Source organism: Urocampus carinirostris, chromosome 6 (genome assembly GCF_059441175.1).
Source record: "Urocampus carinirostris isolate Australia breed hairy pipefish chromosome 6, RoL_Ucar_1.0, whole genome shotgun sequence".
Lineage (NCBI taxonomy): Eukaryota > Metazoa > Chordata > Actinopteri > Syngnathiformes > Syngnathidae > Urocampus > Urocampus carinirostris.
The window spans coordinates 6,894,879-6,907,584 of NC_142354.1; positions in this window are offsets into that span (position 1 = coordinate 6,894,879).

The window sequence follows — 12,706 nt, forward strand, 5'->3', positions numbered from 1 at the left end:
TGTTTTTTTTTTAAAGCTGACTATGCGCCTTATAATCCGGTGCGCCTTATATATGGATCAATATTGAGCCGCGACAGGTCTCGCAACTTACGGTAAGCAGCCACTGACTCAATTTTTTGCGTAGAAGAAGAAGTGCGCTGTGCATACTGGGAAATATTAAACAACGATTCTCTTTTATTTGTGCGTTTGTATAAAAACCCTGAAATGGCTCCTTTTAAGAGACACGCTTACAACGCAGAGTTTAAACTAAAGGCGATCAGTCACGCAGTAGAACACGGAAATAGAGCAGCAGCAAGAGAGTTTAACATTAATGAATCGATGGTGCGGAAGTGGAGGAAGCATGAGGATGAGCTGCGCCAAGTAAAGAAGATTAAACAAAGATTCCGTGGCAATAAAGCGAGATGGCCACAGTTAGAGGACACACATGAACAGTGGGTTGTTGAACAAAGAGCAGCAAGTAGAAGTGTCAGTACAATCACTATTCGAATGAAGGCAACAGCGCTGGCACGGGAACTTAACATAAAGAATTCAGAGGTGGTCCTTCTTGGTGCTTTCGGTTTATGAAAAAATGTAATCTCTCCATCCATACACGAACTACTGTTATCAGTCTCAACTGTGGTCCGAGCTTTCAAGAAGACGGGAATTGTCCCCGACCTGCCACATAACAACAGCGACACTGACTCGATTAATGACGACCTTGATGAGACGGAGCCGGACGTGTTGGATGGCACATTCACTGAGATGGTCAATTCGAACACTGCAGAAGAAGAATTCGAAGGATTCGTAGATGAGGAGCTGATAGAGTGAGCTTTATGTTTTTCTTTTGTGTGTTTACGTTTTACATTTTACAGTTATTATGTTATTGCTTTATTGTTATTGTTTTGCACTTGTTATTGTTTTTGCACATTACGAGTGTCACTACATTGCGATTGCACTAACGTTTACCATAACAGTATCAGACGTTTTTTTGCGTGTTGACTAAATGGAGGAAAAGTAAAATGTTATGCTTTGCTGTTGTTAAAAAGATGGTAAAGATGTGTCACGAAAATGCTCTACCTCATAGAAAATAATAAAACAGCTGTTTATTCATTTTGGGATGAATGGAGTTGTAGAAAGCTTGTTTGTTATCTATTAATAAATTTGACTGACCTATCTGACTGTTTTGTTGACATTCCCTTTAGCGCGGCACCATCTAATGGTTGCATAACGTAACTACAGCCTCTACTGTAGCGCCTTATAATGCGCCTTATGTATGGAAAAAGTTTTAAAATAGACCATTCATTGAAGGTGCGCCTTATAACACGGTGCGCCTTATAGTGCGGAAAATACGGTGCATCAAGCATAAAGTTCTTTAAAATGACGGTGTGTATAATTTAGCCACTAGATGTCGCTGTTTTGTGTCAACCAAAAACAAGTGTTAAAAAGAGCAAGGAAAAATACAAACGAAGACTCAAACGGACCAAACCGTTCTGTTATTCGTGTTTTTGCTCAACATTTTTTTGCTTTTTGTTTTCCATGTAGTCGTTGCAGAAATATGGCATACAACTATGTCAGCCCCCTCTAGGTGAGCCTCATGTTATGTAATTACCTAAAAAAAGAAGCATGTTCATGTAATAATTTATGTATTTTTACTCACATTTTCTTTAAATGAATAGTTTTGTTTCTAGTAGCAGGCACTAACTAATACACTCTGTCTCCTTGAGGCAACAACAAAGAGAAAAAGGAGACCAACAAGAATAAACATGCACAGGCATTGGATGCCCTGAATGGGTTTACATGGACAGGTATTTCTACTACAAAGGGACAAACCCAACCCTCTGAGTCGAATAATTAGCAGTTAAGATTAGAACATAATTGGATTAGTTGACTGGTTTCCTTAAAAACTACGGTTGTAGGGGCACCATTCACTGTGGTGTGTATTGGGCAATTACAGCTTGGTGGCATCCATCCCTCTCTCAGCCCCAAAAAATATTTCCGGCCGGTCTTGAACCAGGTAGCTCTGACATATTAGGTGATTGTGCAAATCACTGCACAACACACTCATGTTACAAAACCTGAAAATTGCCAATGATCTGGACTTTTTTGCTTATTATCACTTAAAACAATTTTGTAAGATCATTGAGTTTGTTTTTGTCTTATTATTTATTATTTCATATATCTTCTAACCGCTTACTCTCAAGGTCACAGGGGTCCTGGTGCCCATCCCTGTTGACGTCAGGCAGCAGACAGGGAACATCCTGGACTGATTGCCAGCCAAACACAGGGCACACACTGAAAGGCAACCGTTCACACATGCATTCACACCTAAATAAATTTTGATTCGTCAAAAGCCTGCCATGCATTTTTTTTTCAAATAGGGCTGGTAACCAGAGTGCACAAAAAAAAAACTACTCTGGCATAGCGGGCGAAAAGCCTTTGTCTAATGCGAGAGGCGGTTGTGTTACTAGGTATGGAACATCAAGCTAAATGTGTTTACTATTCTTCTACAGTCTAATTTAAAACCATGGACACAGATACAAAACCATGATCAAAAGCTAGGATTGTTGAGGGTAACATATTACAAAGGAACAGGTTCCTAGAACTTACTTTTCTCTGTAACGAGTACTACAATATACAGTACTGTATCGACCAGAACGGAATTAGGACCCAGATGCGTAACGTTAACCACAAGTTTATTGAGATAAAGAGGAAAGGCAGCGCCCGCGATCCGGTGCTCGCTGGACGCGCGAAGCAAACCGCTCACAGAATCGGAACGTGTGCCGAATGCGGAAGTGGATCTTCCGGAGCGGGAGATCGTGGTGTCAAATGGAAAAAACAGGTTGATAGCTGGGACAGGAGAGCAAAATGGGGTCGGGGTCAAAAAACAGGTCGTAGCCGGAGACAAACAGGGAAATCAGGAACGGACGGGTGAAAAACGTGTGCAAAAGGCGGGACCGACGGGAGTCAGAGTCAAAGTGCTTGCCTTGTAGAAACAGAGGTTCGCTGACGGACTGACAACAGGCGATTGAAAGGATTGAGCTTAAGTAGGAAGGGGATCCAGTCAGGAAGCCCGCAAAGGCTGGCCCCAAACAAGCGGGCACAGATGAAATTAATCCGTCATCATGACAAGTACTATATATATTATTAAAAAAATGTTGTTTCCCTAATATAGTTACTACATAGTGCATTCATGAGTTATTCTGCTGCTTGTTAAAATGCAACACATAAATTACAGTGTTCTTGTTGTCACATAAAACATTTAATTTGCAACACCTAAAGGACGGGCAGGTTTATATTTACCCACAAAGTAAAACCAAATACAGTTATGGTGGCGTCATGTACGAGAGCACAAAATTTCTCTTCATGGAGATGTTCTCCATACCATATTTAGTTGCATTTAGGCCAAACTACAAAATAAGATACGTAAATCAAGGGGTCAGCTTACATGCGCATATTTGGTTGTGTGTCACCAGTAGCAAAGGGTAAGCAGCACGTGTGGAGGGGGCATGACTTATTGAGGAACAACAAAACAAGTGAAAATCAATGGAGCAAACTGGGCACAAAATTTACGTTAAAGGCGTGCTGATTTTTGTTTTTTTTATATGTAAAATATTTTTTTGCAATATACCAATCCTGAAAAAAGAATACATCTTGGAGAGTACTTAGAAATAAAAAAGTAATCTTGGAGAGGTTTGAAGCCCAGAGACAAAATTAATTTGTAGTGGCTCTGCTAATTCTTCATTTGCAAGCTCTGAAGAATTGCACAAACCCAAAAATATGTTTTCACAATTCGGGGTACATGTTTCCTTCTATTTCTTATAGTGTGAGTCTATTTTAAAGCAGTGTTTAAAGCAATCAGATAAAAGACAGAAAGTGGTGCCAAAGGGTTAAAGCAGGGGTCGGGAACCTATGGCTCGCGAGCCATATATGGCTCTTTCTATGAGTACCTATGGCTCGGAGACCAATTTGATTGCATGCATAATTTCTCCATCTTGTTCAAAACCGAAATTGTCTATCCTATTCAAGTACACGTAAAGCCAAACCAAAGCTAATTGAGAAGGAAACACTTCGCAGTATATATAGGGCACGTTTTTCACTACAATTTACAGTCAAGGTGTCACACAAAAAAGGGGGAAAAAAACTCGTTTTGGCTGTACAACGCTAAAGAATCCTTTATTTAAAAGTTCACTATATAATCTGTGTTCAGTGTTCAAATACTTTATGATGAATCCACAGAACTGTAAATACGCCAAAACACCGGAAGAGAACTTAGTCATTTGATTGGGTGAGTGGGAGGGATGGGTGGAGCTATGCAAAAAGTACAAGCATTCCCTCCCATCTCTCGCCAAGTAAGCACATAAGGCTCCCTATTCTCAGAATGTTGTGACGTTTTTACAAAATAAATGCTTGCATCTGGTTTTGAAACCAATATGTATGAAAAAAGGGTCAAAAGGAGTTTAACCGATCTTGAGTAATTGCAAGAAAGAGACAAGTTTAAAGTGGTCTGTTTGTTGAATTTGGGACAGGGGTTCTGGCATTATTCTCTTTTCATAATTTTTATCAAATCATCAAAAATAAATGTGCTGAAGACTAAGCTTTTGTCTGGGGCGCGGGTTTAGCAATTTAGTAAATTTGTCTCATAATATATGGTGTGGCTCTTTCCCAAAATAAAATTAATATTTTTTGCTTTTATGGCTCTTTGAGTCAAAAAGGTTCCCGACCCCTGGGTTAAAGGATTCTTGAACCGTCAAGTCAAATCAACTCATGTTTATTTGAATAGCCCTTAATCACTAAGAGTCTCAAAGGGCTGCACAGACCACAGATTATTGTAAATCACAGACTATTATTATACCATCCCCTGATCTAAAACCTACATGAGGGCAAGGAAAAACTCCAAAACCTCAACATGAGGAAAATGAAGAAACCTTGAGAAGGGACTGCACATGAGGTAATCCCTCTTCTAGGATGACCAGGCTGCAATAGATGTTGCAATAACCGTAAATCCATTAAGTCAAGTCAAGTCAAGTCAAGTCATTTTTATTTGTATAGCCCTTAATCACAATAAGTCTCTAAGGGCTTCACAGATTAGTACACTATGTTACACAGACTATTTTTCAGCCGACAAGAAGAGTAGGTTATTATTCATATGCAATGGAGTAGAAGTGAGTTTTAAGTTTAGATTTAAACATTTCCACTGAGGTTGCAGATCGGATCTCAGGGGGAAGAGCATTCCACAGCACCGGTGCCCGGATGGAGAACGCTCTCGATCCAGCAGAACACTTCTTTGCTCTCGGGATCACCAGAAGACCAGCACTCTCAGATCGTAGGCTTCGGACCGGGACATAGGGGCAGATCAGATCTGAAAGATAAGAGGGAGCAAGTCCATGTATGATTTTGTACAATACTAAGAGAACCTTGAAGTCACATCTTTGGCTCACTGGGAGCCAGTGCAAGTTAGCCAAAATCGGTGTTATGTGATCGTACTTTTTTGTCCTAGTTAAAAGCCTCGCTGCGGCATTTTGTACTAGCTGAAGAGACTTGATTCTGGACTTCGGGAGACCGGAGAGTAGTGCATTACAGTAATCGAGACGGGATGTAACAACTGCATGAATTATAGTTTCCGCATCAGACTGAGACAGTATTGAACGGATTTTGGCAATGTTACGAAGATGGAAGAAAGCGGTTCTAGTAATTTTCTTTACATGCATCTCAAAGGTTAGATCAGGGTCAAATATGACACCTAAATTTTTAACTGAGTCACTCTGTGTGATGTGACATTTGTCAATGTTCACAGCAGTTTTTGAGAATAAGTCACGGCATTTAGATGGACCAATGACTAACATTTCGGTCTTTTCAGAGTTAAGACGCAAGAAATTGAGTGACATCCACTCTTTTATCTCAGTGAGGCAGGCCTCCAAATTCCACAGTTTAGTGTGGAAGATTCCTCCAACGGAAGATAGAGTTGAGTGTCGTCTGCGTAGCAGTGGAAGCTGATATTGTACTTGCGAATAATGTCACCTAATGGAAGCATGTAAATGTTGAAAAGAAGGGGGCCAAGCACTGAACCCTGCGGAACACCGCAGGTAACATTAAAGGGCTCAGATGTCATTTCACCATATTTAACACAGTGCGTCCTATCTGAGAGGTAGGATCTGAACCACGAGAGGACGGTTCCTGAGAGACCAATCCATTTTTCCAACCGTTCTAGTAGGATATTGTGGTGCACTGTGTCAAAAGCAGCACTAAGATCCAGCAGCAGCAAAAGTGATGAAGCGCCAGAATCCATTGACATTAGGAGATCATTTGTTACCTTGATCAGAACTGTCTCAGTAGAGTGGTTAGCCCTGAATCCTGATTGCATGGATTCAAAAAGGTTATTCTCGGATATGAAAGCATTCAGCTGCTGTGCCACTACTTTTTCGAGTACTTTAGAGAGGAAAGGTAGGTTTGACACAGGTCTGTAATTACTTAATATTTCTGGATCAAGGTTGGGTCGTTTCAGTGTGGGTTTAATAACGGCGGACTTAAAAGCTGCTGGAACTACACCTGAGGAGAGTGATATGTTTATAATATTAAGAACTGAAGGTCCAAGGACGCCAAAAAGACTTTTAATAAGTGAACCTGGGAGCGGGTCGAACTGGCAAGTTGTCGGTTTGGCCGCATTTACCACCTGTTTGAGATCATCAAGTGACAGTTCACTAAAACCGGCCATTTTCCCAAGGCAGCCACCCTGTCGTGCATCTGTAAATTTCAGTCCTTTAATATGTGTGGTATTAATAATTTCTTTAGCAATTTCTTCCTGTATGCATTGAATCTTCTTAGTAAAGAAGACCATTAAGTCCTGAGCAGAGTGTGTCGAACTATCTGCGATAGTCTGTTGCCTTGTAAGCGATGCTACAGTGTCAAAAAGGGCTTTGGGGTTGTTCTTTTGAGACGCAATCACCTTCGAAAGGTAGGCCGATTTTGCAGAGGCAAGGGCCGCTTTATACTTTAACAAGCTGTCACACCAGGTTTGATGGAAAACCTCAAGCTTGGTAGCGCGCCATTTTCTTTCCAATTTCCTGCATTCTTGTTTAAGGGTTCTAGTTTCATCAGTAAACCAAGGCGTGCGTCTTTTAGGACGTGATTTTAGTTTTATGGGCGCTATTGAATCCAGCACACTAGTCAGGGTGGTATTGAACTCATTCATGAGTGAGTCAATCGAGCCATTGTATGTAGGAAAGGACGCTACTGCTCCAGGAAGGAGTTCAAAGAGCTCAGAAACTGTGCCAGTGCTTATATTGCGTCCGCTAAATACTTCAGCTTTTTTAACACTACACTTAGCTAGCACCTCAAATGTAACTAAATAATGATCCGAGATAACGGTAGTACACGGTAACACCATAATGTTTGAGGTTAAAACTCCTCGAGTCAGAATCAAGTCTAGCGTGTTCCCATTTTTATGGGTTGGCAAATCAACCAGTTGATTAAAGCCAAATGCATCAATTAGAGACCTAAACGCAATAGTAAGTGAATTGAGTGGGGAGTTCATATGAATGTTAAAGTCTCCCATAATTATAATTTTGTCTGCATAGGTTACAAGTTCAGACAAAAGTTCAGCAAATTCGTCTAAGAAAGTTGTGTATGGCCCAGGTGCACGATAGATAGTTATTACATAAATTGACAATAGAGAGGACCGCATCACAAGAGCCTCAAACGCCTTGTAATTATTAGAGGTACGTGGATTAAATTTGAGCGATTTTTCAGAAATTAGCGCAACACCACCACCCCTTTTCAACGTGTGTGCTATATGGCTACTCTCGTAGTCTGGGGGAGAAGCATAATTTAGCGCTAAGTACTCATCCGGGCGTAACCAAGTTTCACACAGACCCATACAGTTAAGTTTATAATCACGAATAATGTTATCAACAAGTAAAGCTTTTGGAGCAAGCGATCTAATATTTAACAGACCAAATTTCAGCTTTGCTGAATCATTTGACTTAGCTGAACTCTTTGTAGTCTTTGTCGAAATCTTCAAAAGCTGCCGCTCTTGTGGCTTTTCGTGTGGGTTGTCCGGCGAGGGATGAATGGTGGAATTAGTTACATCCTCGCATCCTTCCTCGCGTCCATCTTGCTGCTTAGACTTCGCATGCTTCACACATCTGCCTGCACGGCAACCACGCTTCTGTTTTCTGTCCTTACAGCGCCGTTGTTGTCGTTTAAGCGGAATAGCCGTCCACAAGGATGCCGGGTCTCTTTGAAGTTCGCTCGGTATATCATAGGCGGTATAAAAAGTGCCCGAAAAGTCGAAATTTAGACGCCCACCCAACCGAACAAGTTCGTCCCTACTGTAAGTATTTTTGGCCACACATGTGTCCAAAAGTGAAAGCAAAAAAGACAAGAGAACGGCAATAAATAGAAGATTAGCTGAACAACGAGCCGCAAGCATGTATCCATGCGCCGCCATAACACACAATATTACAAGTAAATGTCTGCATGTATATTTATTCTTTAATACATATAGGAAAAGTCAGATTTAATTTTTTACTTACGTATCGCTTCGGTATTGGATCAAGACTTTGCATCCGCAGATAAAGAAACATCCAGTCATTCAGTCTTTTTTTCTTGTCCTAGCCCCGCCCCTTTTTGCAAATGGTAAAACCACATGGTTACACTTCCGGTCTAACTGCGTTAAAAAAGTACATTTTCTCACCGAGTCAACAAATTGAAAATGATGCATGATTAGGACCTACATTAAATGTTCACTTGTAGCGAGCAGAGACGGGAGTCGTAGGCGGAGTGTCAAACAAAGGTGCCAAAGGACGCTGCTTTAATAACATGTAAACTTGCGATAACCAAAACAAACACACCAGAGTGGCTAGAACCGGTCGAATTAAGAGTCCCCCTAGGAACTCGCTAACTAAACAATAGTTCCGTGGGTGAATTATGTACAACCCACTACACAAGCCCCCCCAGAATTCACCCATAGTCAAAGTCTCTGTGCCTGGTTGGGACGCTGACCCGGCCACTGCGGGTACAAGGAGTTGGAATAGCAGGGGGGTGAGAGCTTGTGGACTCAGTTGGAAAGCCCACAGTTGCTGGGGGCGGAGGGTCAGAGTGGGTACCCACGGGACCGAAGGGTCGTGCCGCAGGAGGACGGCCGCGCCGTGGGGCTTGGGCCAGTTCCAATGGCTTGGACATATCCATGTGGGCAGGCTTAACCCTGTCCACGGAGACAGTCTCTGGCCTACCACCGATGTCCACGACCATGGTCTTGTCGCCATGCTGCAGGACCTTAAACGGTCCATCATAAGGAGGGCGCAATGGTCCGCGGTGGGCATCGTGGCGAATGAAAACAAAACCAGCCGAGCGCAGGTTGGAGGGAACCCGTGAAACTGGCCTGCCGTGTCGCGATGTGGGGATAGGCACAAACGCTCCCGCAGTGCCCTGCAAGATGGACTTCTCCCTGGATGCAGCCCAGGGTGTCGTTGGGTCTGGGATGAAATCACCTGGCACCCGCAGCACTTGACCGTAAACCAACTCAGCTGAAGAGCACTGAAGGTCCTCTTTGGGAGCGGTCCTCAGTCCCAGCATGACCCAGGGTAGCTTATCGACCCAGTCCCCATCGGTCAGGCTGGCGCGCAAGGCCGCTTTCATCGAGCGGTGGAACCGCTCGCACAACCCGTTAGCCTGGGGGTGGTAGGCAGTGGTGCGGTGAAGTTTGACTCCAAGGCTCTCGGCAACCGTGTTCCACATCTCGGAGGTGAACTGTGCGCCCCTGTCAGATGAGAGATCTGCAGGGGGTCCAAAACGGGCGACCCAGGTTCCGATGAACGCCCGGGCCACATCGACAGCTGAGGAGGAAGTCAGCGGAACTGCTTCAGGCCAACGGGTCGTCCTGTCCACCATCGTCAGGAGGTAAGTGAAACCGTGTGAAGGGGGCAGTGGGCCCACCAGGTCAATGTTAACGTGGTCAAACTTCCGTTCGGGGATGGCAAATGGTACCAATGGGGCCTTGATGTGACGGTGCACTTTGGCGCGTTGACATGCCACGCATGAGTCGACCCAGTCCCGGACGTCCTTTCTCATCCCTTTCCACACAAACTTCTGGGCCACTAGCTTAATGGATGCTTTCCTGCCAGGATGAGACAGGCCATGTATTGCCTCAAAAACAGCCCGACGCCAGCCAGCAGGGACAAGCGGCCTAGGCCAACCCATGGAGACGTCACAACAAAGCTTGGCCCCTGAGTTTCCGACCGCAACCTCCTCCAGCCGCAAACCAGTGTCTGAGCTCTTGAGCGTTTGGATGCCGTTATCAGAAGCCTGGTCCACACTCATACTGGAATAATCAAGCCCCAATTGCACAGCGCTGATGGTTGCTCTGGACAGGCAATCCGCAACCACGTTGGACTTCCCAGCAATGTGCCTGATGTCAGTCGTGTATTCCGATATGAATGACAGCTGGCGCTGCTGGCGGGCAGACCATGGTTCGGACGTCTTGGACATGGAGAACGTAAGAGGCTTATGATCAACAAAGACGATGAACTCACGGCCCTCCAAGATGAAACGGAAGTGGCGAATCGCCAACCAGATGGCAAGTAGTTCTCTGTCGAATGCACTGTATTTACGTTCTCTGGGGACCAGCTGGCGACTAAAAAAGGCGAGTGGCTGCCAAGCATTGTCAACCCACTGCTCGAACACAGCACCCACTGCAAGGTCTGATGCGTCTGTAGTCAGTGCGACTGGGGCTCCGGGGGCTGGGTGAGCCAGCATGGCTGCCTGGCACAGCGCGGTTTTTGTGTCCTTGAATGCCTTGATCCTCTCAGCGGTCCATTCAACAGCTTGATTGGGTGACCTACCCTTGAGGGCTTCGTAGAGTGGGCGCATGACATCAGCGGCTCGGCGAATAAACCTATGGTAGAATGTCACCATGCCGAGAAACTCCCTGAGGCCCCGTGCTGTTGGCGGCTGAGGAAAGGTGGAGACGGCCTCTACCTTAGACGGCAGGGGGGAAGCCCCATCCTTGGTGATGAGATGCCCAAGGAAGTGGATGGAGGGTACGCCAAAAACACATTTCGCGGGATTTATAATCAGGCCATGCTGACTGAGCTTGGTGAAGAGGTCTCTGAGGTGCTCCAAGTGTTCCTCTTCTGAGGAGCTGGCAACCAGGACGTCGTCCAGGTAGACGAACACAAAAGGCATGTCCCTGAGCACTGAATCCATCAGCCTTTGGAAGGACTGAGCGGCATTTTTCAGTCCGAACGGCATCCTGAGAAATTCGAACAACCCAAATGGAGTTATCACGGCCGTCTTCGGTATATCTGAGGGATGCACTGGCAGTTGGTGGTATCCGCGCACGAGGTCCACCTTGGAAAAGAGAAGTTTGCCCGCCAGGTGTGCAGAGAAGTCTTGAATGTGCGGGACCGGGTAACGGTCGGGCGTGGTAGCCTCGTTAAGGCGGAGATAGTCCCCGCATGGGCGCCAGCCACCGCCTGGTTTCGGGACCATGTGTAATGGAGAGGCCCAGGGGCTGTCTGATCGGCGAATGATGCCGAGACGTTCCATGTTAGCAAATTCGGATTTAGCAACTGCCAGTCTGTCTGGATTGAGTCGTCGGGCCCTGGCATGAACCGGGGGCCCCTTGGTTTCAATGTGGTGCTCAACCCCATGTCTGGTCGTGGAGGCTGAGAAGGTGGGCTTCGCCAGACTGGGGAACTCGGCGAGGAGCCGGTGGTAAATATCACCGTCCAAGAGAGAGCTGGACAGACCCTCAAAAATCCCCTTGTCGCGGACACACGCGAGAGAGGAGAAATTCAATGCGTCAACGAGGCGGCCATTTTTCACATCGACGAGTAATCCATTGGCACACAGAAAATCTGCACCAAGAAGAGGAAAAGCAATATCTGCAGTGACAAAGTCCCATGTAAACTGCTGACCCCCAAAACACACGTCCACTGTCCGTGTCCCGTATGTGCGGATGGGGGTGTCATTGGCAGAAGTTAATGGAGGTCCATGTGTTCCCCCCCCCACATCGTCCACAGTGGCAGGGAGGACGCTCCTCTGGGCGCCGGTGTCACACAAGAACTTTTGGCCGGAGATGGCGTCCCGGATGAACAGTAGCCGGTTTCTTGCGCCTGCACTCACGGCCGCTACAGAGTGCAGGCCTCGAAGTTTCCCGTCGCGTTGGAGGTGCAAGGGGGACGGCACTTCTTGGCCCTGGGCCCAAAACGTGCATGGTAGTAACACAGACCTGACACATTCTGATCGTCGGTGGCCGCGCGTGCCTTGCTGGCTGGGGGCGTCGCACTTGATGGTGTGTAGGCGCGTGTAGGGGCCAGCACCTCATGTGTGTATCTATGCGTGGCCAGGAAAAACCGGTCCGCTTCCTCTGCCAGTGCACGCGGATCTGTAATGGTTGTATTTGCAAGCGCCGTCTGGACATGCGGCGGCATGTGACGCAGAAAAAGTTCAATGAAAAGAAAATTTGGCTCTTCGGTGCCAAGCAAGTTTAACATCATTTCCATGTGATCCGATGGCTTACTGTCTCCTAAGCCCTGAATAGCAAGGAGGCGTCGAGCACGCTCAGAACGCGACAGTTCAAAGATTCTGAGGAGATATGCCTTCAGTCCCTTATATTTATCCAGTTCAGGAGGGGATGTGATGAAACTCACCGCTCTGGCTGCAGTTGAGCTCCCCAGAGCAGACACCACGTGGTAATAGCGAGAGTCATCGTTAGTGATTCCGTGCA